The sequence below is a fragment of the Orcinus orca genome, chromosome 14 (assembly GCF_937001465.1).
Source record: "Orcinus orca chromosome 14, mOrcOrc1.1, whole genome shotgun sequence".
NCBI lineage: Eukaryota > Metazoa > Chordata > Mammalia > Artiodactyla > Delphinidae > Orcinus > Orcinus orca.
This window is the reverse complement of record NC_064572.1, coordinates 9,902,085-9,925,660: the sequence shown is the minus strand read 5'-3', so window position 1 is coordinate 9,925,660 and position 23,576 is coordinate 9,902,085. Positions and strand designations below refer to the sequence as shown.

Below are 23,576 nucleotides of genomic sequence, written 5' to 3'. Positions count from 1 at the left end.
CTAAAGCCAAGGCCAAGTATAGCCTTCTTGATAGGTCGCCCTATGGTGTATCAGGGACACCGGTAATACTGTGAGGGGGACAAGAGAGGTAAACTGGACTTGGAGGGGTGTGTCTTTTGCAGGCAGCAGAGAAACCCAGTCAGTGACGTTTCCTCCAAACTGTGCACTTGCATCGTTGCATCCTGAGTCTATCCAGTGTCACGTTGGAGAGTGGGCCCCAGCCACTTTGCTCCAGTTTAGTTTGCAGAAATTCTCATGATTCCTATTTTTAAAAAAGGATGTAGGGCTTCCCTAGTGGCGCAGTGGTTGAGAGTCCACCTGCCGATGCAGGGGACACGGGTTCGTGCCCCGGTCCGGGAAGATCCCACGTGCCGCAGAGCGTCTGGGCCCGTGAGCCATGGCCGCTGAGCCTGCGCGTCTGGAGCCTGTGCTCCGCAACAGGAGAGGCCACAACAGTGAGAGGCCTGCGTACTGCAAAAAAAAAAAAAAAAAGGATGTAGTGAAAGATCATGATCTTAGGAGCCAGGCCAACTTGAGTTCATGCCCCGCTCTTTGTGACTTGCTGACTTTGGGCAAGTAACCAGTCCTTAGAGCACCAGTCTCCACTCCAGGAGGGCAGAAAGGCTGGATTTTTTTTCTTTCCTCTTTTTTTTTTTAATTGAAGTATAGTTGATTTACAGTGTTGTGTTAATTTCTGCTGTACGGCCACGTGACTCAGTTGTACATATATATTCATTCTTTTTTTTATGTTCTTTTCCATTATGGCTTATCACAGGATGGTGAATATAGTTCTCTTGGATTTTTTTTTTTTAAGATGATTGTGAGTTTGGAAATGACACACGTAAAGTATTTAGTAGGACGCCTGGCACGTAGTGCTGTGTGCCTAACACTGGCCACTTCTGTTCTTCCAAGCAGATGCCGTCTAATAGAAGTTAGTACTGGAATAGCCGCCTGGAGCAGCAGTGCTCAACGTTTTGGTCTTGGGCCCCCTGGACACTTAAAAATTACTCAGGATCCCAAGGAGCTTTTGATTATGTAGCTTATCTCTACTGATAACTTACAATATTAGAACTAAAATTGAGACGTTTTAAAATATTTCTTAATTCATTTAAAATGGCAATAAGCCATGTCCATCTTATCATAAATAAATACCTTATGAAAATCACTGTTTCCAAAACCAGAGGAATTAATGAACAGAATGGCCTCGTTTTCCATTTTTGCAAATCTCTTAAATAGCTGGTGTCAGAGTATAAGCTAGATCCCTCTCTCTCTTTACACCATGATGTGTCAGCCTCTGGGAGACTCTGCTGCACTTGGTGTCCTGGTGAAGATGGCTTTGACCTGTGGACCCCTGGAAGGGTCTTGGGAACACCCCGGGGCCTCAGATCATGCTCTGAAAGCCGCTGAGAAGGAGTTTTCCTGTGGGTCTGAGCTAGGTCTCTTTCCTCTTCTGCAGAATCTTGCTCTTGGCCGTGTGTGCAGGAACTTGCCGCCGCCGCCGAGGTAAGCCAGCCAGGAAGGCCAGACCTGCAGAGCCATCCTTACCCCAACGCTGCCTCCAGCTTGAAAATGGGCTTATGTGTCCCATGCATGGGCTTTTCAAGAAAGATTGTTTCTGTTCCCCTCAGCTTGCGGATTGAATGCTCTTTTTTTTTTTTTTTTTTAAGATTCTATAATTTATTTTTTATTTATTTATTTTTGGTTGCATTGGGTCTTCATTGCTATGCACAGGCTTTCTCTAGTTGTGGCGAGCGGAGGCTACTCTTCGTTGCTGTGCGCAGGCTTCTCACTGCGATGGCTTCTCTTGTCGCGGAGCACAGGCTCTAGGCGTGCGGGCTTCAGCAGTTGTGGCACGTGGGCTCAGTAGTTGTGGCTCGCGGGCTCTAGAGCGCAGGCTCAGTAGTTGTGGCGCACTGGCTTAGTTGCTCCGCGGCATGTGGGATCTTCCTGGACCAGGGCTCCAACCCGTGTCCCCTGCATTGGCAGGCGGATTCTTAACCACTGTGCCACCAGGGAAGCCTGCAGATTGAATGTTCTGATTTGTTCCTCCTCAGCGGACAGGGGTGAGCATTGCTTTAGAAGGCCCGCTTGGCTTGGAGTCGCCTAAATTTCAGGCCTCAGAAGGGGTCGCTAGCAAGTTCCTGTGAGTGTCCCTTGATGTGTGTAAGAGGATGTGGTTTTAGAAATTGCGCTGTGCATCTCTCTCTACACGGAGTGTCCCTGAGATCAAAGGGACAGTGTGAGCTTAATGGTGGGTAGAGGGCTGCTCTCCTGGTGGAGCTGTGTGGCATATGGTGAGGGGAGGGGAGACCTGCACGGAGAAGACGGTGATGGAGGGAGAGTCCAGGAGGCGGCGGAGGGTGAGGTGAAGAGGACCAGGGCTTCCTGCCTGAGCTCCAGCTGTCTCTGCCTGGGGTCACCTAGATGCGTCCCTCAGACACAGAATAAAGGCAGAGCCAGGGCTCCCTTCCTGTGTGTGCGTGCTCACAAATACTGTGTTTTCTGTAACAGCAGGAGATAAGGTGGGTTTGTGAAAGAGCTGTCAGAAGGAACCATCCCCTGGCACATTTGGTCTCTGACCCTGGTTTACCAAAAGTGGATTACCATTCTTCTCTATCTACACGTGTGCGTACACACACACACACACACACACACACACACACACACAGTTTTCTTCTACACTGTTTAAGAATGAGCTACATCCATCACAGCCCTTTACCCTCCAAGTACTTGTGTGTGTTTCCTAGAAATAGAGAGATTCACTTAGTTAATAGTTCAGTGATCCACTTCGGATCATTTAATGTTGATTCGTTATTTACACCTAATCTATAATTTGTGTTCCAGGGTCGTCATCTGACGCCAGGCGTCCTGCACGGTGCTTGCCCTCCACACGGGTCCAGTCTAGGGTCAGGTCCTGCATTTAGTTGTCACATCTCTTGATCATCTTTATTTCTGCAGCCTCTGTCGTTTATGTGTGGTGGTGCATTTTGAAGTCTGAGAGCCTGCATTTAAAGATGTTTTTCAGTGGATAAGTGGACAAGAACTTAAATGGTGGCAAGGTGTTATTGGAGGAGAGAGTAGATATACATCACATGCTTCCTTCTCACAGATTATAAATACGTAATATGTATGTATGTATGTATGTTGAGTGGTGAAATTGTGAAAGCACTGGTAGGAGAGAGAAGAGGAGGAATCAGGGAACCGATACTAGTGCCTCTTAGCCTGAAAAGGCTGTTCCCTCTTAAATGTGGCTTCGGTGACTTGGCTGAGTGCCAATGAACGCTCTGGAGCCAGAGTAAATCCTGAGGGGGGTCAACGATAGAGGGAGATAACTTACATTTCAGCACAGGAAGTGTTACCTTGGTTTGTTTTAAGGAAAAGACCCTCCCTTTGTTCAGCTGGACTTGTCCCTGCTGGTTCCTCAGTCCCCGTGGAAGCCGGTGATGAGTTCATTCTGACACCAGCCTCCCGCCAGCCAGGGGCACCTCCTGCTGCCTGGACGCGGCTCTGACTCTCCTCTGTCCTTTACTGCGCTTTCCAGTACCCTGGGGAGATGGCTGGTGCCTGGAACGAACCCTTTCTGGGTTTTCTCTAGTTGGTGTGTACAGCGGCTAACCTAGAGGGCGTGGTCTCTAGGTTAATTTCTTTACGGTTAATTCTGATGAGCGATGGTGTGGGTTTATTATAGAATATGCGACCGTATAAACGTTTGTGACACATGCTCGTGATATAATTTTAAGCATACTTCATTTTGTCAAAAGTTATATGCTTTAGTTTTTAGATTTATAGATGTATTCGGTTAAACAACACCGAAATCCCCCCTGTAATCTCACTCGCCAGAGGCAGTCTCTATGGATAGACCTTTGAAATCTCCATGCACACTTTTTAAAAAACAGAAACAGAAAAACAAAAATGGGATTAGTCAATACGTACTGTTTTTCTGGTTGCTTTTGGTCACTTACCAATATTTTGTAGACATCGTTTCATTGTCAGGTAGTTCCTGCCTATTCTTTTTAATGGTGAATTGTTTTTCATTGTGTAGATAAGACTATAATTTATTTAACTAATCCCTGTTGGAGGACATTGAGGTGCTTGTTAGTTATTCCTAACAAAATGTTTGTATGTAGACTTGTACAACTATTTCTTCAGAAAATGAATGCTGAAGTTAGACTCCTTTACATGTTTATTGGCCCCTTGTATTTCATTGGCCCACTTTTGAATTATTACATGTACTGATTTTTTTTCAAACTTCTTTATTCAGATATTAGCTCTTTGTCACATAAATCAAACAACTGTTTGTGCCAATTCTTAGTTTTCTTCCTCTCCTCTCCTCTCCTCTCCTCCCCTCCCCTCTCCTCCCCTCCCCTCCCCTCCCCTCCCCTCCCCTCTTCTTCTTTCTTTTTCTTTCAACTGTTTAGTTGTTTATGATGCGGATCCCATTAGAAAATCCTGAGTTGAAAATCCTTTTAGGGCTATTTTAACATGGGTTATAATTATACCCCAGTTAAAGGTGATATCACAAATCTGTACAACATACGTGTTGTTAAAAATATATATATAAGTGGAGTTCATTTGCTTTGCTTCTTTTATTTTCCCTTTTGCAAGGCCCTTTATTCTCGCACAAATTTATACGTAATGAGAACACTGTAATCTGTAAACTCTGTCATAGCATCAGAACAGAGGAGATGCTGTACTCCTTGCATAATCCTGTATGGATGCTTTTATCATTCCATGTCCTCATTTCTCATTGATGAAGTTAGGACTTATTTGACCTTCATACAGGCTTAGAAGCTTGTTTATCAGATGATTAGAAGACTCAATTAAATAAGTCAATTATTATCATTAGGGGATTACGCAGAAAAATTGGAGCTGAGCTCCAAATTCTTACTCTTCCAAAGATGAATAAAATTTTCCAAGACAGCCGGTACCATAGTGTGATAGTGGTGTGCATTTCGTTCATCTTTTAGATTTCTGGTAAGAGTTTTTAACTCCTTCGGCATCAGAAAGCTGCTGTTTTGATGCCGGGACCATCTTGTTCTTCCCCTCTCTGCTCTCAGCTTCACCTTCAACCTTCTACCTTTCTGAAATGAAAATAAATGTAGGCAGGGGGGTGCTAGGCTTCCTTGTGATCCTGTCCTTTTTCCTTCTTGGCCAATTTTGTTACGGCCAGTAGAATCCTAGGACTCTGTGGACCCCTGGAGGGGCCATCGTTTATCTCCGTTTACTTAAAATGTTCTCAGGCTGGTAAGTTCCTCATCGTCCTGCCCAAGTTTCTGAAGAAGCATCCTAGTTTCTAGGTTAGATCTCTCTAGTAGGGGAACAGCGCTGGGGGGAGGTCATTTGCTTGCTGACAGCAGCATTGCCATATGATGTGTCAGGACCAGGATGTCAAGAGCGAGTTGGAACTCTGAAGTGGCTGGGACATCGAGAAATGCATTAGCCTATGCAGAAAACGTTCAGGTGATCTCACATCTCTTCCTCAAGTTTGTCTTTTTTGCTGCTTATCTTCATAGCATTTAACGGTAGGTTAATATGTTCCAGGTTATGTTTAAAAGCATTTCATTCCACATCTAAATATAGCAGCCAGATTTAGAAAGGTTTAGGCACCTCAGGCAGGCAGTCTTAAAATCTGAAGACCTCAGGGGAGAGAGACCGTGAGTTCCCCTGTCCCATGTGTCCTGGAGGGGGATTTGGTTCAGTAAATGTTTATTGGGTAATTTCTGTACGGGGAGCCCTCTGGTAGGTGCCAAGGAAAACAAGATGATTAAAATGCAGCCCTTCCCCTTCAGGAGTTTGTAATCTAATGGGAGAGGAAAAAAGTACATACAAGTAGCTCTAATACAAGGTTCGTTTACTGTAATACTAGTGAGCTGAGATGACTGTGGAACTCTGCCCCCTCCAGGATGCCTGGCACATTCTAGGCACTTAATACACACATTTCAGTGCATAAATGAATGCATTTAGACATGTACATTTTGGTGTACTTTATTCATAGCAAAAAAAGATGTGTAGAAAGAGATGGTTTGTGGGATTTTATATGGCCCCAGAGGGTATGAGAATCTGTTGAGGTCACGAAGGGCTTAGGGCAGGCGGGGCAAATTCCACCACATAAACCACCCTTTCTCCTTGTGTCCCAGAGGCAGTCCTACTGGTTCCTCGGCCCCCTCCTCCCGAGCCTGGGAGAACTCTTAGTTTTCTGGTCCCCCTGAATCCATCACTTGAACCAAGTAGGATTTGGCCCTTAATTTGATGGGTCCAGCACCTTGGTTTCTTGTGGACTGATTCATGCTAGTCAGATTTAAAACACAAAACCAAACCTGCTTTGTACTTGGAATTATTTTTCTGGATGGACAAAGTGAGATATGTGTTTTTTGATACCTAGGGAATTCTTTCTTTTAATTCTCTTTTTCCAATTTCTTGTGCTTCCTGTTAGTTTCTATCTGGTTGGACACATGACAGTGTACTTTATGCCCATTGTATTACAAGTAATTTTTTCCCCAAAATGTAACTCTGATCAGTCTGATCACACACGAGAGGGACCTTATGATTGAATATGCAGACGCTTTTAGTCGCATTCACAATATATTTGCAGGCCGTTTCCTCTTCCTCCTAATAATTACGATTGTACAGTATTGCAGCTTTATTTGCTTACTCTTTACTATGTGGTGGGTACTATTTAGTACTTCACCTGTCTCATTTCATCTCCCAACAGTACTTTGAAGTAGGTATTATCATCCCCCTTTTAGAAATGAGGGGACTGGGACTTCCCTGGTGGCACAGTGGTTGAGAATCCTCCTGCCAATGCAGGGGACATGGGTTTGTTCCCTGGTCCGGGAAGATCCCACATGCCACGGAGCAACTAAGCCCGTGCGCCACAACTACTGAGCCTACACTCTAGAGCCCGCGAGCCACAACTACTGAGCCCGCGTGCCACAACTATTGAGTCCGTGCGCCTAGAGCCTGTGCTGCACAACGAGAGAAGCCACCGCAATGAGACGCCCGTGCACCGCAACGAAGGGTAGCCCCCGCTTGCCGCAACTAGAGAAAGCCCGTGCGCAGCAACAAAGACCCAACGCAGCCAAAAATAAATAAATTTATTAAAAAAAAAAAGATAAACATACTGATATCCTGTAAAACCAGATGGAATCCCAGCAGCGCTTTAAGGATGTGTGCTGGAATAATATGGGACAACCACTGTTGGTTCTGATAGAATAATATGAACGACCCACCCACGGCCTGAAGACCCACTTGAGGTATCAAGCCTCTCAAAGCACGCTTGTCCCTAAGGGTTATGAACGCCAGATCGCTGACAGCTGTATTGACTCTGCAGGGGCTTCTTAGCTGAAATGATAATCCCGCGTGATTGCTGAAGGGTGAATATAACCAATAAGAAAGTCAGTGTATTAGGGGTTATCATTACGAAACGTTTAAAATGCCCTGTCAGATATCGCGTACGCCTTCTACAGCATTATTATTCGGAAAACACCCACAGTTTTGTGCTGTAAAGACAGACCTGAGAGCCAGCGTGGCTTTTTCAGAGAACACATTGGAGTTTTGTAAGTTTTCTTTCCTTTGTTTGTTTGTCTTTATTAAACATTTCTCTTTGGAGGAAAGATCAGTTTAAGATTTCATAAAGGAAGAGTTCAGTGAAGAGCAATGCTTGGGGTTAAGATGTTGGTTCTGAAGTAAAATCATTGTTTTTCCTTGATAAAAGCAACTTGCCTTGGTAATTAGCAGAGTGCCGTATAGAAGCTGAGAAGAAAAGGAACTGTGTCCTCCGAGAGTCCTTCCAAACTCCACAGTCCTTCTGCACCAGGTTTCTGTGATCTGGGAGGCTGTAGTCTCAGGGTCCTTTGGTCCCCTTCACACCTTGAGGCACAGTAGGAGTCAGGGGGTGGCAGCCTTCCCTTCTAGAAGGTTGTTTGTCTAGAGAGAGGAATAGAGTCTACCTGTTTGGTGAAGTGAACCAACTTTTTATATTTAATAACCTGCTAACAAATGTGAACATATTTCTAAGGTCAGATTCTTTGACCCCTCAACGTAGTGGTGACACCAGCTGGTAGTTACGAGCACTTTCTGTTCCAAGCTGTCCTTTCTTTTGGCGGGAACAGCTCCTGGGCTGTCTTCCCACCCTGCACATGAAGGCACTCCGAGGACATAGCTGCTCCAGAGACTTCAGAAGGAGAGTAGCTCTTAGCTGCCTGGGCTGGCGTCGCATGTATTTGCAGAGACAAACATCTAGCAAATGGGCTTGGTGGAGATAGTATGATTTAGTGACAAGAACGTGAAAGGACTTTCATTTTAAGGTTGGACAACAACAGGGTGTGCTATCCACATTGACAGATTATTAACTTAATGTCACCTTGGGCAATTTACTTAATCTTTTATGTGTCACAGTTTGGATATTGGCAAAATAGAGATGATAACCTATGGTAAGATTTTTATATGCATCCAGTGAGGTAATGCTTATTACAACTCATCTAGCTATTTTATTCGTTGGCTTTCGGTTTTATCTGATAAATGTACTGAAGTCCGTTTGTAAAACACAGTTATTTTCCCATCTCAGCTTTATTGTTCCCACAGTCAAAATCCATGGTAGAATCCCTTTTTTATAAATATATTGAGAAAATGGAAGGAAAAAGCAAAGGCTAAATTAAAATCGGGAATTAAGGAGTATTAAAATGTGGGTTTTCATTTTTCACTTTCTTATGATCTTATCTGACTTTTTTTCGTAGCCGCCTGTTGTGACTTGATTTTTATTCTGTCCAGCGGTGGTTTCTAGAAGAGTAGCACTTGTGACCTCTGGGTGGCCCAGCCTTTGCAGGCTTTGTCCCGGGTGCTTATGTAAGCAGATAGGTTGTTGTTGTTGGTGGTGGTGGGGGTCCCTGGAGAAAGAGATCCAGGAATGGCTTTCTCTACATAAGAACCCATCTTGGTCTAAGCCATTTTGTGATCTAAGCCTGGCCAGAGTGCTCGCTATTGAACAGGTCTCAGTAATTAATGATCTTAAGGGAGGGGATGCAGAGACAAGGGAGGAGACTCAAGAAACACTAGTGCAGCCTTGGGACAGGTCCTCGTTCCTAAAGGGATACGTGTAATAATATACCTTTGAGTTCTGCAGAAACTAAGCGTCCCCCCCCCCCCACCCCGCAGGTGGAGGATGGAATGATGACGTTGACCCTCCAGACTTCAGTCAATTAAAGCTTGGACTCTGTTGACCTTTGCCCCAATTCTGTGGTGAATTCTCCTCTGCTCAAGTCCTCTCATGAACATGCATGCACCCTTAGCTTAAAACTTCTCCAGTTTCGCTGTTGGGGGAGACAAGGCTTTGGGAAAGACCTGCAGAGGTCTCCTTACTTGCTGCAAGTACTTATACATCCTTCCTTCGCCTGCGCTTTGGCTTGGTTGTGTCTGTGGGTTCGACACCCACCGAGAGGCGAACCCAGTTTTCTGGTAACACTTATCCCCGCCCTCCAGGTTTTTCTTGGCCGCCCCTCGGCTTGGGCAGTGGACCTGACTTGACCTAAAAGCTCTGTTATCTTAAGCAGTGGTTCTCAGCCCTAGCCATCCGTACGAATCGCCCGAGAAGCTTTTAAAAAGTACCAATGCTGATATTTAACATTGATACTTAAAAACTGACTTGGAAACTGCATTTCTGACATCTGTATCTTTAAAAACTTCCCCAGGTGATCCTGGTACACAGTGAAGGCTGAGAACTCCTTTTAGTGTAAGGGAGCCGTGCAAAGTCAGTAACCACTAAGATGTAGTCATCACTTTCATGTCTATTTCAGTGGGGAGGAAAAAGTCTCCTAAAGGTGGTAGTGAATCGTGGCGCTCTGTCCCTGCATCCCCACCCTGATTTTCCTGTATAGACTGTTGGGCTAAACTGGTTTGCTGTGTGTTCAGACAAGGTGAGGAGTCCAGGCGGGGAGATGACCGCAGGGGCTTGCATGCTGCCTGTGAATACATTTTGGTGTTCCTTCCATCCCTTTGTCTGTTGTTGGGAAGTTGAGTGTGTAGGGACGATTCCTTGTGTGATCTGCCTGCGGAACTGTACTATTTTTAGGCACTAACCCACACAATAGGTTTATTAAAAGGCTATGGAACCTTTTGAGGCTGGTGGATTTTGTCTGACAAGGGCTGAGTTACAAGGAGGCTCTCCCACCTCCCAGTTCAGGCACATAGGATTTTTCTGTTTCTTCTTTAGAAAGCGTCTGAATAGCTTCAAAATACAGTGGTTTGGCAGCCTGACCGGTGATGCCAGATGTCTGCGTAGCTCTCCTCTGTATCCTGGCTCTCCAGACACAGAACTTTGCAGGTGTATGTCAGGTTGCTAATTTTTCTTTCTTCTCCATTCCCCCTTTTTTTTTTTTTTTAACATTTAAAAACATTTATTTATTTACTGTTTTTGGCTGCATTGGGTCTTCGTTGCTGCGCGCGGGCTTTCTCTAGTTGTGGCAAGCGGGGGCTACCCTTCGTTGCGGTGCACCAACTTCTCATTGCGGTGGCTTCTCTTGTTGCGGAGCACGGGCTCTAGGCACACGGGCTTCAATAGTGTGGCTCGCGGGCTCTAGAGCGCGGGCTCAGTCGTCGTGGCGCACGGGCTTAGTTGCTCCGCGGCATGTGGAATCTTCCCGGACCTAGGGCTCGAACTCGTGTCTCCTGCATTGGCAGGCGGATTCTTAACCACTGCGCTACTAGGGAAGCCCTCCTTTCCCTTTTAAAATGTGCTAATAAAATATGTATAGTTCATAGTGCTGGGGGAAAAAAGTGAACACATGAAGCATTTTCTTGTTCTTGAATCTCTGCCCTCTGTCTAAAAAGATGTGTTTTCCTCCACTGAGGGGATCCCCTTGTCTGGGTCTGCTTAGCAAGTAGATTAAACAGATAAAGCCAGTACTGATGTTATTTTAAATTCGTTTTTAAAATGGCAGTCAGACCTTACTGGGTTCTAATCCATTCTCAGGAATATGCATCCATCCATTAGGAGGCAGAAACATGAGTTAGCAGTAGTCGCAATGGAAAAACAATCGCTCATTGTGAAATAATGTGATGCCCTTAACGTGTCCACAGGATAGACTGGATGTTATTTGTGATTCTTTTCTTTCTTTACTATATCTCCCTCCATTAAGATGCTATAACAGGCAGTGTGTATTAGAGTTACTGCTAGCTTTGACTTTTTAAAGTACGAATCTTCATAACGATCACTCCCAAACTAATTTTCAACCAGGCAATTAGCCAAGTGAAGATCCCCTTCCCCGGTGCTTGGTGAGGGGTAGACTCCAGCTTACCTATGACAACATGCGTGATTAATAGGGACGGTGTTAACCCCTGTGTGTTGGTGCTACAAATTTGTGATTCTCCTTGGCATTTGAACTGCGCTATAAGGATCTGTGTCACTCTATAAGGACAAACCTGGCCTGTCTTGTTAAGGGGAACATTTTGGTTTTCCCAGCTACATGTGGGCCATTTCCCCCATTTCTTCTTTTTTTTTTTTTTGCGGTACGCGGGCCTCTCACTGTTGTGGCCTCTCCCGTTGCGGAGCACAGGCTCCGGACGCGCAGGCTCAGCGGCCATGGCTCACGGGCCCAGCCGCTCTGCGGCATGTGGGATCTTCCTGGACCGGTGCACGAACCCGTGTCCCCTGCATCGGCAGGCGGACTCCCAACCACTGCGCCACCAGGGAAGCCCCCCCCGAGGTCTTTTTTGAGCTAGCCGTTTTTTGAACTGCCCTACGTCCCCGTCCCCTTCTCTCCTGCCCTGGGATTTTGATTTGGAAGGTTAAGATGGAGGCTAGTAAACAGATTTCCATCAAGATCTGTTCTCCTGCCGTTGTCTGTGTGGACCTTCGGGAGCTGTCCCGTCGTTTAGAGGTCCATTGTATAGAGGCATTCCAAGCCCTGCAGTGATAAGGAACTTAGGCAGGGTCCCACCTGAGACCTGCCAGTCAAGAAGTCTGTCTCCTCCTTTTGTATCATGTCCGTAGATGAGGCAGAAACAACCAGCAGATTCCCTGGGCTGTTTCTCCTGGACGCAGGCAGACTGCTGTTCTGCTCATTTGTTTTCCATCTCCTTGTCCTGGAGACTGTGTGTGTGTCCCTGTGACAGAGAGGGAGATGGACTGAGCATGTGATCTCTGCAGCCTCCCAAGCCAGGACCAAACTCAAAGGTAACTAGTATGAGATCCGGTTTGAATTCTTTTTTATTTATTTGTTTATGTATTTTTGGCTGCATTGGGTCTTGGTTGCTGCGTGCAGGCTTTCTCTAGTTGTGGCGAGTGTGGGCTTCTCATTGCAGTGGCTTCTCTTGTTATGGAGCACGGGCTCTAGGTGCACGGGCTTCAGTAGTTGTGGCACACGGGCTCTAGAGCGCAGGCTCAGTAGTTGTGGTGCACAGGGTTCGTTGCTCCGCGGCACGTGGGATCTTCCCGGACCAGGGATCGAACCCGTGTCCCCTGCATTGGCAGGCGGATTCTTAACCGCTGTGCCGCCAGGGAAGCCCCTGGTTTGAACGACTTATATCGAAAGACTTACTGTTAAGTGTATTCCCTTTGCCATCCATTGTCGTGGTCTCATGTTTGTGTCAAGTGGGGCTCTGGTTAGCTTTGCACGCTGATGGATTCATCAGCAAGTTTCAGTCGACAGAGCAGCTTCCTAACAGGGGCCCCTCGGAGTCTGGCAAGCCAAGGCCTAAGATGTAGTACTTATTCTGATCACTTAGTGACAGACCAGACATGTATTTGCAAATTCATTTAAAATAAGGGAAGCTGACTTCTTGAAATTAACGTGAAACCTCACTTTCCTTTACCCTGATAGATGATGATGTGGAGTTGGGAAGAGAATGTAGGAGAATGAGGTGGTCATTTATGTCATGGATCAGAAAGGTCCAGGAATTCATACTATTTGTCTGACTTGACCTTGGTGACGTGGAGATCGCGGTCTAGCTCCTAGGGACCTAGTCCATGTAGGGAATGTCTGTATCTGCTGACTCATATGTGTGAACAGATGTGTAAGAGTCACGATGTACTTGTCTGACACATGGTAGGTGCTTAATAAAATACTCAGTGAATGCAAGCTTAATACTTTAAAAAAGTTTCCTTTGATATCTATTACAATCCTAGCTCAGGATAAAGCAGTGTTTTATTTACCCGTTTTTCTCATAAATTTCTGGGCTCTAAAATCTGTTATCTTGAGTGGGATAATTTACATTTCTTATTATCCAGACTTTCTGTTTTTGGTATTTTTCCTGTAATGGTCCCTCTCATGATTCTGTTCCCTGTCGGGAATTATATCCACTTAGAAGCTTACATTCCCGCTCATTGGTAGAACTCAGCACCAACCCAAACCAGGGCCTGGGTCTGCTGTGGGAGAGGCTTGGCACAAGGGTTCCTGGCCTGATCCGCAGTCTCCCGAAGGCTGGAGGCCTCGCCCTGGCCCGAGCCCGGGCCTGCCTACTCCTCGGTGCCCTCCTGCCCACACCTGCCAGGTGCCCAGGCGGCTGAGAGTTGGAGGCCCTTCCTGCTGACCGAGTTAACCAAAAAGCAGTCACTTTGTTTCCACGAGGACTAAGCAATCATTGGAAAACCTTCCTGTATGGGAGGAATTACAACTTTATAAAGGGATCTGTGAGTACTAATTAACCCGATAGATGATCCGAAAAACAGTACTGAATTCAATTTTATATTCCCAAAGATTTTATTAAGGACCAGCGGGCACATGATGGCCAAGGAATAGCAGCTTCTTTCGAATGTTAGGATTTGGGTAAATAAATTACCAATGACCAGATGACTGATTACCTACTGACTGCTTGATCTGGGATGAGGTTGGCTTAGGAGGTATTTAAGTGGTTCTACCTAATAGTCTGATGGGTAGGAAATTGCTGGCTTCCCTGCTGCTGCATCATCACAGGGAGAACTTTTTCTTTTTTTTTTTAAAAAACTCAAACTAAGGGACTTCCCTGGTGGTGCAATCATTAAGAATCCACCTGCCAACGCAGGGGACGTGGGTTCGATCCCTGGTCCGGGAAGATCCCACGTGCCGCAGAGCAACTAAGCCCACGTGCCACAACTACTGAGCCTGCGCTCTAGAGCCTGCGAGCCACAGCTACTGAGTCCACGAGCCACAACTACTGAGCCTGTGTGCTGCAACTACTGAAGCCCACGTGCCTAGAGCCCGTGCTCCGCGACAAGAGAAGCCACCGCAATGAGAAGCCCGCACACCGCAACGAAGAGTAGCCCCCGCTCGCCACAACTAGAGAAACCTGCGTGCAGCAGCGAAGACCCAATGCAGCCAAAAATAAAAATAAATAAATAAGTAAATAAATTTATAAGAATAAATAAATAAATAAAAACTCAAACTAAGTTTCTTTGCTGGCAATCCAGGACCGACCAAGGGATAATTCTGTACTGAGCTAATTCTTTTGTGGGTCCTCAAAGTCCAACAGTACTTTGTGTGATAGAGATAACAGGGCTAAAAAGTCAAGAAACGAATCAGGGGGAACCAACAGGAGGACATTTTTTTCCAGAATGACTTGCCAACATGTAGGTTTTACTCTTCCTGAATCAGAGGACTTTTGTGCCCCTGATGAACAGATGCAGTCAACTTATATCTGCATCAAATTAGCCTTTAGTAGAAACACTGTCACTCACTCTGATAGAGCAATTTCCTGATTTAAGGTACTATATACAGGTGTTACTGATAAATCAGAAGACAGTTATATTTGTATCGAAAGACTTCTTTGCTTCATGGGGCTCTCCCCATTAAAAGTATGTGTACTACATATGCAGTATTTGGGTAGAAAGAAGAAAATAAAATCAAGCGCCAAAACCCAGCTTTAAAGACTGATGACATTTTGGGAGAATTTTCTTCATCTTTTTTTTCAATGAATAGATGTGTCCATGTGTGGCTGAGTTACAGTGCTGTGAACATACTGTATATATATTTCGGGGTGCTTTTATTAATGCATTCTAACACGGCACAGCTCATGATTTCGTGGTCTTTATAAACAGTATCTTTGAGCTGAGACATCGGATGTATTTATTTTACAGAACCTGGCACAGTTCCCTCAAGGACACAGACCTGGGCACAGAGGGGTTGCGCTTCTTTATTTTTTTAATTTGTTTTGGCCACACCACTTGGCATGCAGGATCCTTAGTTCCCCAGCCGGGGATCGAACCCGTGCCTCTTGCAGCGGAAGCGCAGAGTCCTAACCACTGGACCACCAGGGAAGTCCCATGGGTTGCGCTTCTTACCAGCCTTGTGCCTTTGGCTGTGGGAAGCAAAGCACTCTGTGCCCGTTGGATCCAGCTAAGCTGATTGAGTTTATCTTATTATTTGCCCATATCCACAGCATCTCTTCTGTATGAAGATGTGGAAGAAAAGTTTATCAGATGAGATGCTGGTGCCCAGTGACTGTGCTCTGCATAGTTGAAATACTTTCCTCCTCCAGGCTGATTTCCAGTGTCATCCTTCTTTCCTGTGGGCTGGCTGGGGGTGGGGGGGGGGGTGGAGGAAGCTGGGCTCTGGCTCCCCGAGGGGCTTGGAAGGCTGATGTCCAGACACTCGCCTACTTTACATACTGGAGGTCACCACCCTACTGGTGGGATGAGGACTCCCTGTGTGAAATTAACACATGAAGGGAATTTATATCACGGTAGCCTTGGGCTGGTTTTTGCAAATTAAGTTTGGCAGAAATGAGCCTCAGCCCTGTCCAGGCAGTATTAATTTCGTACTGGTGTAGCCAAGGTGTTTCCATGACGTTTCTACCCTGAGAGGTTATGAGTCTGGTTTCCATTAGGACAGTGAGTCTTGCTGAGTAAATCATTGTCTCTTTAGTAAAAACTGCTGTTGACCAAGAGCGATTACCTTCAGTAAAACTCGATTCACACAGTGTAGCAGTTGGAGGAGAACATGTGTGAATGTGAAGGATGGTGTGTCAGCCAGCAGAGGCGCCAGCCAACTCCTTCAGAAGACTTTTGCAGGTAATAGTCACTATTCGGCATTCAGGAAAGAAACTTTGTTTCTCCCAGCGCACTCTCAGACCCATGGTTTTCAGCATCTCTCAGACTAACAGTGCTTACTAAGCTGAGTATGTATCAGGGACACGCAATTAGTAATTTACAAAAATAAATATAACCATCATGGGGCCCTAAATGGCGACCTCTTCTCGGCCCCTGCAGGTGGGCAGAGGTCAGAGGGTTGCTGGCGTCTCTGCAGTGGAACAAGGGAGATCGGTGAATTGAACGATTGCTAGATCTTGGTACGGACAACAGGAGTGGAGACGCCCCTTCTAGTGGCTGAGGGTCCTTCTGCTCTGGACGTCAGCATTTGCTACGGGATTCTTCTTTCTCTACATCCCCACACTCCCTGACCCAAACTCTCTCTTTAATTATATTTCGTCATGAATTAGGCCTTTAACAGTCAGATTTTACAGGCCTCTAGGCTTCTTGCTTTTTAGAATTTGAATCTCAAGGGGATGATGGTTCCCCTTGCTTCTAAGCTCTCTGGGGAAGGTTCACTGTTCAAGACGAAGGCCTATGATGGCCAGTTTCCAGGTAGGGTTCTGTTTAAATGATGCTGTTACGACTTGTCGCTTTTTCCAGGAGGGCTGTGTCTTTGTTTTGGTTTACTCTCCATACCAACATTGCTTTGTTGGTGTGGATATAACAATTTATATAAAAACATTCTGCCTAAAGGTTTTAAACGTGGGATTTATCTGTCATCTGGTCACATAGCAGTTCGTGTCATGATGGTACAGGATGTTTGGCTTGGTGACACTCTCCAGCTCTGGGCTGCCTGGCAATGTTTCACTTAGCTGACATTTTTTGTTTGTTGGTTGGTTTTTGTTTTTGTTTTGCATTTTCACTGTGCCAGGTACCTTGTTAGGCAGAGTGAGAGAATATGAAATTGAATAGCTTTCTCTGCTTTCTAGATTCTTAGTCTAGTGGGACAGAGAAACATGTAAATAAATACGTAATGATGCTATTGAGTAATGTTTGTCAGAATACAGAAGGAGGTGAGAGCCACAGCTCCCAAAGGCGGTGAGAACACGTGGAGGACTCGTTGGCTGGAAAGAAAATGTTCTTGGGGAATTTCAGGAAGTCCACAGCGCCTAGGGTTTGGGGTGACCAGGGTTCAGTGGTAGGGAATGGAAATTCTGGTGGAGGTCATTGTCTGGTAGGGCCTCTCATCCTGTGGGGTTGGGAGAGTCAATGGTATGCATATTGAAGAAACACACAAGAACATTTTTTCTAAACCTGTGACTAAAATTAAACACCTACCCCTGGAGTATGTGGCTTCCTCGGTTGAAGAGCTAACTAAACTCTGTGAGCCCCTTATCTCACATTTAATAAGGATGCTGATAATGACGTCATTGGGCATCTTACCTAAAATAGAATGCCTTCAATGGAGCCTGGACCAAAGCTGGCATTCAACGCGTTATGTCCTCCTGTCCGTCCTATACACCTCCTGATTCTGTTCAACAGACGTTTGCACCAGCACCTCCAGTAGATTTGACAGGCACTGACCGCATGAGCCCCTCACCTCCTTCGGTTCCTTTACTTTATTGAGCGGTCCTCTTCAGTATTTGTTCCATCTTTTGCTGATGGAGCACAGGTGAAAATTTACCTTTGCTGGGTGTAGGGTTTTCTCTCCCTTCTTGACCGTGGTCCCAGAACTGTCACAAGTGCTGGCTTGTGTCTCTCTTGGCCATCCTGATTTTCTCTTTCCTGTACTCATTGAGATTTGGGTACCTGGGTCTAAAAAAACGGAAATGAAATGAACTTTCTAAAAGAAGTGTACCTTAATTTTTTCTGGGTAAATCATCTTATCTCTTGTTTTGCAGACCTAAGCCTGACCCCAGTGTGCATTAACTTGGAGCCCTTCAGTCTTCTTCTTTTTTAAACTTGGTAGAAGAGAGGGGTAAGATGCCTAGTTTTCCAAAGCTCAAGTTCAAAGATTCTCAAGTGTGATTGAAAATAGCTCCTGATGACACATCGTTTCTTTGGACTTTATCTTGTTTCTGTCTTTGGACTACAGACTTACCTATCTGGTTTCTCCATATCTGAAGTTTATGTTCCATTAGTAACTGTCTCCTGAGTGACAGGGGTCGTATTCCTATCAGGGTCCGCAGGAGTTAAAGCACATTTACGGAATTAATTTTCACCTGGTGTGTTAAAACTGCACCGTGGCCCTCCCTGCCACTTGAAGGGAGGGAAGAGAAGTTTTGGATTTCGGTCTTTCTTTTAAAACGGAAATGGCGATCACCAGTTGTGTATCTCTGCTTGAGCAACACACCAACGAAAAGCCTGGAGCCCCAGTAGATGAAATCGATGTGGGGAAATTGGAGGGTCTCGGCTGCCAGCCCAACCCTTGATGACGGAGGCTCAGTTTAGGTGAGTTTATTCCCCTGTTAGTTTCTAGAACAGGCAGAGGTATCCTGATACAGCTGTAATCACAGTCTACACATTAAACATCTTTGAACAGCTCAGTGGACCCTGAATTCTTGAGGCCGATATTTCAGACTGAACACTTGTGCTATCTTTGGCCGGAATGTCATGTCTAAGGAATTCTGCGTTAGCTCTTCGGGGGCTATCACCAAGTGTCGGTGATCCTTGAACTGTTGACAGTCCTCCGGGCTAACTTTGGCTTGTCTTTACTTCAAAATGCTGTTCAAGAACATTGTTGCCAGAGAAGCAGCTTTTTAGTTAACGCTCTTGTGAGTTAATACCCTTGTGATGGGTGATTCCGCCCTCCCCACCCCGTGCCCCCCCCGCAACCCGTACTTTTCTATGATGGAGAATTCACCAAATGGCTTGGTTTAGAAATGTGTTTTGTGTGTGTGCTTGCTAGGACTGAAAATGCAGTCCACTCTCTCCTGCTGTTCTGTCCTTTTCATCCTTTCATTTATTTGGAATTTCCAAAGACCGAGTGTGCTGGTTGGTCCTTTTTTGAATCTGCTGATTTGCTGTGAAGCTGACGTCATGGTCTGGACCTTTACCGTTACATATGCTAATTATTAGATTACACTGGCAGTTGGGGGCTTTGTCAGTGGGGTTGAGAAAGGTGGATCATGTATCGGCTGTCTGCTTTGTCTCGGACTTGGCGATGATATTTTGGTGAGAGCCTGTTTGTGGCAGAGCAGTTTTGGAATCTGTGTTGTGTGGCACGTGGTTAGAGCCTGTCTTCAGGACTTGGGAAAAGTGGGTGTGTCCACGCTCACCCTCGTAGGGGTGTTAAGTTGAGAGGGGCTGTATGGCCTCTGTGGCCCCAGGTGAGTGTCAGGCAGTGAGTGGAGTGTGTCACCGTGGCTTGGGTTACCCCCAGACTTGCCTTCGTGAATACCTGCTTTCCCGCTCTGGCCTAAACACCCGGGAGGTGAGTCGTTGAGTCTGAATCACCTTCCCTTTTAGGTTTGGGTTGGGGGTAACACGACTGCAAGACAACAGTCTTCTCCGGGTGATTTCATCTGTTCGGGGCAAGTGTCGCCTGTGTCCTCATGTTGCTGCGCACATGCTCTGCCATTTGGAGCCTCGAGTTTTCGAGTGTGGGTTGTATCTGATTTTCAAGTAAGAGCCTCGGCCAGAATTGACTAATGAATGTACCTCCATTTGTAAATGCAATTTCTGGTTTAACTTACTTGCTTTGCTTCCAGAGGCACTTATTATAAGGACGCAAGTCCAATACTTAATAGGGAGAGAAAAGGGGACATTTGGTTTTGTTAATTACAGACTAGGCGTATGGTGTGCAGATCGCTCACTTAGACGTTCATTGTTGGAAATTATTTTTCTGTTGTTCGTTTAATAAAAATAATTGAACCTCTTTTAGCCTGTTAGATAAAATTAAACTGACAAACTCTGTGGCATGCCTGGGGACAGTGTCCAGCTTGCCTCGACAGCTGCAGGGCCAGGGTGTACCCCAAACACGGCTGGCTGCAGATCCCATTTCTAGAAAGAAAACATCCCTGCGTGTGCCGTAGCGTCAAGATCCATCTGCGTTACATAAATAGCGCGCGCTGTTTAAAATAAGTCATTGTTTCATTCTTCGTTACACCAGGGTTCTTGCAAAAGCAAACTGAAGAGGAACCTGAGCGGCATCCTGAGAAAGAATAGAGGAAACTGATGTGACGGAGTCGTTGTTGGAAAGGTTTTTCCTGTTGAAGCCTTCATTACTTGAGAGGTTGGATTAAAGTAAATTCGTGAAAAACAGAACTTTGCATGTAACTATTCTATTTCAGAATCCCCTCTTTTAGCGTAGCCCCTTCCTGTATCTTCTCCTGTGTGAGCCACTCTCACTGGAACATCTCTGTCCTGTTACTGAAGTTCCAGACAGTCTTGCCACTGATGTGCTGTATCTTACATCTAACTTAGAGATCTCTCCTCCTTTCCCTTCTTTTCTGACTTTCTCTGATAACTGCATTTAAATAATTTTACCACTTGTTAACATCTGTCGCTCGGAGTCACGGACAGGAGATCAAGGTAGAAATTTAAAATAGAGGATTGACATATACACACTACTATATATAAAATAGATAACTAATAAGGACCTACTGTATAGCACAGGGAACTCTACTCAATACTCTGTAATGGCCTATATGGGAAAAGAATCTAAAAAAGAGTGGCTATATGGATATATATAACCGATTCACTGTGCTGTACACCTGAAACTAACACAACGTTGCAAATCAACTATGCTCCAATAAAACTTTAAAAACAAACAAACGAAAAAACCCCAAACAAACAACAGAATGTATCCATTTTGGTCCTCAATAGTTGTTCTGTTGGAAAAAAACCATATTCTCTTAGAGAAGAAGTTGAAAGCAGTGTCGTGGGAAGATTTCGTTTGTTCATCTTGTCTCCTTGGGTATATTGTAAGCTTCCTTAAGTCAGAGCTCTTGCCTTCGGTATCTTTCACCCCTTGCCACGGCCCATCAGTAAATGTTTAATGAACGCCCAAATGCAGGAATGAAGACGGCCTAGCAGAAAATTGATTTTTGTTGATGCCGTATCTGTTCTTAACCAGAAAATTTTTATTGGTCACTCATTGATGGCTCCAGCTCCACAGTCGATGGAAATGTTATTTGTACTCTAGGAATTTAGAGTCTGACAACAGAGAGAGGAAATATTCGCAAACTACAGAAAAGGTCAAATTTTAAAATGAGTTTTATAGTAGAAGAGGATTTAGACCTATATATTTGTAAGGGGAGTGAAACATTCCATAGATGCTGGAGTGGGGAAGAGTGTAAACATGGTAGCAGGTGGGACACCGCCTCTGTCTGGGTCCAGGGCAGGCTTCTTGCCCTGGACACTGTGGCCACCTCCCATCTGTAGCCGGGCCAGGGGCGACGACTTGCACCGTAGTGTCGGCTTGAGTGTGTTAATTACAGGAATCCGCTTTTCATTCCATTGGTCCTGCCTCTCTCTTCCCCTTTTCCTTCTCCCGTTTTCTTCCCGACACCGTATTTCCTGGGGTAATCCATTCACTTGTGCATTCTTTCATTCAGCAAATACTTATTGGTTACCTGCTCTGTGTCAGATACCAACTCCGTAAGTCAGCGAGAGCCACAAATCTCATGGTTTCAAGTTTATACCTCAAAGAGTCCGGAAAACATGTGCCATGTGTAAGCATGTTGTTGTTATTGATACTGATGAAAGCTGTCTTTTAATCACTGATTCCTCTTTTTGAGGCACGGGGCTAAATACTGTCTGTAAATTAAACCCTTCTCTAACTTGAAAACCTCGGGCTTTCAAGATAAAGTTAAAATTCCTCGGCCTGGGCTTTTCATGCTCAGCACTTCTGCTAAATAACTAGTCTTTCCAGCTGTAGCTTTTACTGTTCACTTAAACATGAATCATTTGCTCCAGCCATACCTGTTTATCCATCATCCTCCGTGAGGCTTTGCACAGCCCGGAGTGCGCTGCCCTTTTTCTCTCTTTGAAGATAGAGTGGAACCGTTCTTTGCGGCAACCCCCCCCCCCCCCCCCCCGTCCCCCAGGCCCTTTTTCTCCTTCCTCTAAATTCCCGCAGCTCATGCTGTGAGGACCGCCTGTCTGTCCGCTCTGGCACAGGGCCTCTGTTTGCACGGACTGCTCAGATGCTTGCCGCTCGGCGCCTTTGGTCTGTGGTCCGCCCCCAGTGTCGCGTGGAGCAGTAAACGTGCTGTTTGGTACCCTCACCCAGCGTTCCTTCCAGTCTTTGGATGTTAAAGGTATAAGAATCCTTCAGTTGTGGAGTGTTTCAGATCTAACATTTTCATCTTTGTAGATGGAGAAAAACTTAGTTCTGGGTCACTTAAAAAACAGAACAGGGCTTCCCTGGTGGCGCAGTGGTTGAGAGTCCGCCTGACGATGCAGGGGACACGGGTTCGTGCCCCGGTCCGGGAAGATCCCACATGCCGCAGAGCGGCTGGGCCCGTGAGCCATGGCCGCTGAGCCTGCGCGTCCGGAGCCTGTGCTCCGCAACGGGAGAGGCCACAGCAGTGAGAGGCCCGCGTACCGCAAAAAAAAAAAAAAAACAAAACAAAACCACAGAACATATTCAAGGGAAAATGAGAGACGGCATCAACTTCGTGTTTGTTTTTTTGGAGGGCCTAACACAAGCATCATATTATCTCATGTAATCTTCTTGCCAGTCCTACCACATACTTTATGATCTCTTTAGGGATGGGAAGCCAGCTCAAAGGGGCAGGGCCACCCAGCTAATAGGTGGAGGAAGCAGGGTTCCCCTTTTTCTCAGGCTCTTGTTCTCTGAAGTCCTTGCTGTTTCCACCTGTCTTTCCCTGCCTCTCAGTTTGCTGCCTTTTTTTTTTTTTTTTTTTTTTTTTTTTTTTGCGGTACGCGGGCCTCTCGCTGTTGTGGCCTCTCCCGTTGCAGAGCACAGGCTCCGGACGCGCAAGCTCAGCGGCCATGGCTCACGGGCCCAGCCGCTCCGCGGCGTGTGGGATCTTCCCGGACCGGGGCACGAACCCGTGTCCCCTGCACCGGCAGGCGGACTCGCAACCACTGCGCCACCCGGGAAGCCCCGTTTGCTGCTTTTGTTCAGCTGTTCCTCGTCTGCACTTGCTGTTGACTTCAAGCTGGTACCTGGTGAATTGATTTAACAATATCCCTTCATGTTGCCCATTTCCCCCTATTTTCCTTTTCCTTCCTCTTTCCATATTCTTGAATATTTTAAAGAACATTTTGAAAACAGGTGTTTGTTGTGTTTTTTTACTGGCGTTTGTGTGTTTTAACCCATACACCTCTTGAGTTTTCTTGCTGTATCACTTCCCCCAGTGGAAGAGAGTTTGCCCAGCCGCGGGTTCTATTGTCTGTGTTACGAAGATGGCAGGGGTGTTGGATGCCTTGAACTGGGACTGGCGGAGCTGTGGCGACAACTGATTTTTGCTCGTAGCAGCAGCAACAATGGCCACAGTCATTAATGCTCAGAAAGGCAGAATCAGCGGTTTTTCCAAATGTTTTTTCTGCTTTTGTGTAATACTGTTTAACTGCTTTTCTGGTTGAAAATTCTGCTGCTGTCAGGATTATTTCTTGTCTACATGAAGGTGCTGCACAGACGCCTGTGATTGGCCATCCTGTTGGC

General features: G+C 45.8%; 1 protein-coding gene across 12 annotated transcripts in view; it reads left to right on the top strand.

Annotated features, from left to right (window-relative positions):
• SIPA1L2 (signal induced proliferation associated 1 like 2) overlaps positions 1–23,576 on the top strand; it is a 238,102-nt gene that overhangs the window by 65,450 nt on the left and 149,076 nt on the right. For 7 of the 12 annotated variants that reach the window (XM_049696793.1, XM_049696791.1, XM_033408954.2 and 4 more), the window contains one exon: positions 20,052–20,174. The exons of the other annotated variants lie outside the window; for them this stretch is intronic. The gene's annotated coding sequence lies outside the window, so the exon portion shown is untranslated. Of the gene's footprint in view, positions 1–20,051; positions 20,175–23,576 lie in introns of those variants that run through there. 12 annotated transcript variants of the gene reach the window in all.